Raw genomic sequence first — 5093 nt, 5'->3', positions numbered from 1 at the left:
TTACTTGCCACTCTTTGCTTTCCTAATTTCCATTTTAATTTCACCCCTGCACTTTCGGTACTCCTCCAGGCTTTCTGCAGTATTGAGCTCTCGGTACCTGACATAAGCTTCCCTTTTTCCCTTATCTTACCCTGTATGCTCCTTGACATCCAAGGGGTTCCAGATTTGACAGTCCAACCCTGTTTCTTTGGGAACATATTTACTCTGAACCCCTGGAAACCCACTTGAATGTCTCCCATTGCTCTGACGTTGATTTACCTTCAAGTGGCTGATTTCAGACTTTTTTTTGCTAAATCACGTCTCAGTTAAGGAAAATTGGCCTTTCCCCAATTGAGAACTTTAACACGAGTTCTATCTTTGTCCTTTTCCATAACTATGCTAAAACTAACTGAGCCATGATCACGACCACCAAAATGCTCTCCCACTGATACTCCTTCCTCCTGCCAAGCTTCATTTTCAAAAACTAAATCCAGAGCTGCCCACTCTCTTGTTGGGCTTGCGATATACTGGCTAAAGTTCTCCTGAATGCAATTTAATAATGTTATGCCTTCTACACCCTTCACTTTGTTTGTGTCCCAGGTTAGTTGAAATCCACTACTATTACAGCCATATTGTTTTCGCACCTCTCCGAAATTTGTGCAGATATTTGTTTTTCTATCTCCCCCTGACGCTTTGGGCACAATAGTTAGAGATAAATGAAGAGAAGGATTGGGATCTGAAAAAGTTGCCGAGGTGGATAAATCACTGGGCCCAAAGATGACGCACCCGAAGCTGTTAAAGGAAGTCGGAGAGGAGATAGGAGGGACTCTGCACAATTCCTCAAACATTCTGAGATGTAAAATATACACTTGTGCATTGAAGGAGACCAAGTGATTTATCTGTTCAAGATTGGAGGAGAGACGATAAATAGGCTAATCAGAGATCGATTCGTGATGAATCTGTTCAAGATTGCAGGAGAGAAGTTAAATCGGGTAATCAGAGATCTATTCGTGATGAATCTGTTCAAGATTGCAGGAGAGAAGATAAATCGGGTAATCAGAGATCCATTAGTGATGAACCTGTTGAAAATTGCAGGAGAGAAGATAAATCGGGTAATCAGAGATGGATTAGTGATGAATCTTTTCAAGATTGGAGGAGAGAGGATAAATCGGGTAATCAGAGATCCATTAGTGATGAATCTGTTCAAGATTGGAGGAGAGAGGATAAATCGGGTAATCAGAGATCCATTAGTCTGCGCCCGTTAGGGGCAAACACATCGAATCCGAAATTTAAGCTCGAATAAGTGAATGTTGAGACACATCGGATGATCAAATGATGCTGGAACGGATTAGCTGAAGGCAAGTCCTGTCGGAGGGGATGTGCCGCGCTGTCGCGGGTGGTGAGGGCAGCGCTGAGGCAGTGCCGCGCTGTCGGAGTGGGGGTGGGGGAGCAGCGCTGAGGCAGTGCCGCGCTGTCGGAGTGGGGGTGGGGGAGCAGCGCTGAGGCGGTGCCGCGCTGTCGGAGTGGGGGTGGGGGAGCAGCGCTGAGGCAGTGCCGCGCTTTCGGGGTGGCAGGGTCGGCAGCGCTGAGGCAGTGCCGCGCTGAGGCAGTGCCGCGCTGTCGGGGTGAGGGTGTGTGGGGAGGGGGAAGTGCTGAGGCAGTGCCACTCTCTGATGCCAGTACGAAGGGAATGCTCGACTCTTGGAGGGGCAATGCCGAAGGGTGGAGGTGGTGTTGGGCAATATTGAGGGGGTGCTCTACAGTCAGTGGCAGTTGTGAGGGAGTGCTGTACTGTCCGAGTTGCCGTGTTTCGGATGAGAGCTGAACCAAATCTGGGGCAAGTCTGCCTTCTCAGGTCGACGTAACGGATCCAATGGCCTCAGTGCCCAGCCAATATTTATCATTAAACCAACGTCACTGAACCAGATGATCTGGACATTATCGAATTGCTGTTTGTGGGATCTTGTTGTGCGCAAGTTGGCTGTTAGGTTTCCTAAATTACAAAGTGACTACACTTCAAAAGTACCTCATTGGTTGTAAAAGCCTTTGGGTCGTCCTGAGGTGGTGAACGGCTCTATACAAATGCAAGTTTTTCATTCTCCACCCCCCCCCCCTCCCCATGGTTGACGCCATGTTCTCTTGTTCTAGACTCTGGGAAACATGTTGTTGATTTTCTTGACCTTACTGTTTAGGATTTTGAATCTTTTATGAGACAAGGCCGAGCCTTCTCGTACCTTCATTAAGGAAAAGTTTATGGAAAGGCCTAAATTACAAAAAACGGCAACAGAGAATGTGGAATCTCGACACTAACTGACAGCAGTTACAGAACACAAATCACACCGGAAGGGTGGACAAGGCACCAGGAGCATGTGGGACCTGTCCAACAAAGCTGACAGCTGAAACCCAATGAAGCCACAATTGCTGCTTTCATCTGACTTGAATTAATTGGAGGCTGGAAATCCCTGGAACAAAGTGCCGACTGGTCAAGAGCACAATTCCTCTATTTGTATAGTTGCAAAAGAATTTTATCTGGAAATCGTGTCACATATTTATGTTTTAAATACCATTGAAAGAGCAATGATGATATTGGCATGGTGTTCTTACAGGTGGGCGGTACTGATGTCAATCCTGGGCGGACTCTCTATGACTTTTCTTGTTGGATATTTTTGCCAGGGTGGAAATCTGTTCGTAAACTATTGGAAACCAGTTAAACTAAAACCGGGTTATGACGTGCGATATGCATCTCTCGATCTGTCAGAAATGAACTCGAATGCTTGAAGATAATCAGCGGTGACCCAGAATCCCTTGAAAAAGCTCTTATCAATTCGATTACAATCGCGAACAAACATAAAGCCTTCACTGAAATCGATTATTTAAAAATGACCCGAGACTGCGATTCTTTTGTTAAAAACCGGAAATACATCACTTTCTCCTGAAGCACGGAGGAACGCGATTTCCCTCTGGCCGATTCCATGGTGATCTTTGAAAAGATCGAGATGTTTGAGCGGCTCCGAAGAAGCATTTACGCTCCTCAGAACGTGTTTTGCGTCCATGTGGACAGGAAGTCTCCAAAGCCGTTTCACTCGGCCGTCCAGCCCATCGCCTCTTGTTTCAGTAATGTCTTCGTTGTCAGTAAATTAGAGACAGTGACGTACGCCTCATGGTCCAGGGTTCAGGCTGATCTGAATTGTATGGAAGAGCTGCCGAGGAGCTCAGTCCCCTGGAGATATCTCATCAATGTGTGTGGACAAGACTTTCCAATGAAAACCAACCGAGAGATGGTCAACACTCTCATGGCCATGAACGGCTCAAATGTGATAGATTCGGTCCCTCCACCGGGATATAAACAGGTAACTGGGCCAGCTTCATATTTGCCCAGCCGCCAAATGTAATCAAAAGGAACGGAATGGATATTTGAAGGACTGGATGATTGGAGCGTGCTCATCATCAGACTGCAGTGACACCGCACGTCACCTGAAGCACAAGGAATGTGACACGACCCCCGTTCGGTGGTCTCACATCTCCCGCTTCACTGCATTGGAGAATCAAGCGCTGACCTGAACTTCCAGTTCGGCGGCCTCATGCCTCACATCGTATGTTTGATGTCATTCGGTATGGGCAGGAGAATAGGAGGATAACTTCATACTTAACGGTATTGGGCCTTCTTGCCAGGCAACTGAAGACGTAGCAGAAGATTATTTGCTGTTTATTACTTTATTTTCAAAGCGTTGACATACTGTCATTTCAGGTGTGTTTTTTGTTTGGCTTAATTAATTTCACGTGTCTAAATTCCAGGCTTGTGGGTGACCAGAGCAATTCTAGATAACCAACCAGCTAACATCTCCCATATCATTTCCCTTCAAGAGGCCATTTGTCGCAATGCAGTGTGCCTCCGCCTTATCATTACTGCTCGATATTCGTCTTGTGAGCCGCTCTATGTATCAGAATTTTGTAGGCAAAATTTATACAAGCAAAAAACATTAGCTAAAGTCTCAATGCATTGTTAATCGTTACTGCTGCAAGTTGTGGTGCTGTACAAAAATAGGATGAAGTCGGAAAATGAGAAATTATTGCTCTTTTATTGACTTTCAGAGACGATGGAAGTTTCATTATGATATCCGTGGAACTGTGGTCTTAACAGATCGAGAGAAGAGCCCCCCTCCCATACGTAGCCCCATGTTTGTGGGGGCCGCATGCATTCTGGTCACCAGAGAATTTGTGAGTAATTTATTCGTGAACTCGGAAATCCAGGCGCTTTTCAAGTGGTCGGAGGACACCTACAGTCCCGATGAACACATCTGGGCAACTCTGCAGAGAATGCCCGAGGTACCCGGCTCCATTCCATACACTCCCGGGCACCGCAATGGTGACCTACCAATCCTTACTCGAGCAGTGAAGTGGTCATTTGAGGCTGGTGATGTAGAGAAAGGAGCCCTTTATCCGCCTTGTAGAGGGAGGATCCGTCATCTACTGTGTGTTTATGCTTCTGCAGATTTGCACTGGATCTCCCAACAGAAACCGCTTTTCGCCAACAAGTTTGATCCTGAACTGGACAACACAGCGGTGCAATGCATGGAGGAATATGTCCGACATATAGCGATTCACGGCACAGGAAGTTAAGAGTGAATGGGGAGATATGAGCACCAGGCAGAAAGCAGGGCTGTAACAACGAATCGATAACTATTTCAGATGAAGCATTGTGCTGAATAATAATGGGGGAATATATCACACCTCAAAAAATAAATAACAGGGGACCTATTGTTAGGCCAATGAGGACCCTTGTAATGAATATGACCATGATAGTGAACGCATAATTAATTCAAACTGGAGTATTGTAAAGAATTGGACTGTGATAGAGGCTGCATCAATCGTTGGAATTGAAGCATTGTAATTAATAGGACTGTAATTTTTGCTGCATCAATCTGTGGAATTGGATCATTTTAATGAAAGGACTGTAATATTTGCTGCATCAATCGTTGGAATTGGAGCATCGTAAATAATAGGACTGTAATAGAGGCTGCATCAATCGTTGGAATTGGAGCATTGTAATGAAAGGACTGTAATAGAGGCTGCATCAATCGTTGGAATTGGAGCATTGTAAATAATCGGACTGT

General features: G+C 45.6%; 1 pseudogene; it reads left to right on the top strand.

The window, feature by feature from the left end:
• Positions 1 to 932: 932 nt before the first annotated feature.
• On the top strand, positions 933 to 4599 carry LOC137318171 (beta-1,3-galactosyl-O-glycosyl-glycoprotein beta-1,6-N-acetylglucosaminyltransferase 3-like; annotated as a pseudogene).
• Positions 4600 to 5093: the final 494 nt, after the last annotated feature.

The sequence above is a fragment of the Heptranchias perlo genome, unplaced genomic scaffold, assembly GCF_035084215.1.
Source record: "Heptranchias perlo isolate sHepPer1 unplaced genomic scaffold, sHepPer1.hap1 HAP1_SCAFFOLD_66, whole genome shotgun sequence".
Classification (NCBI taxonomy): domain Eukaryota; kingdom Metazoa; phylum Chordata; class Chondrichthyes; order Hexanchiformes; family Hexanchidae; genus Heptranchias; species Heptranchias perlo.
The sequence above is the reverse complement of the archived record's forward strand: the minus strand, read 5'-3'. Positions and strand labels throughout refer to the sequence as shown.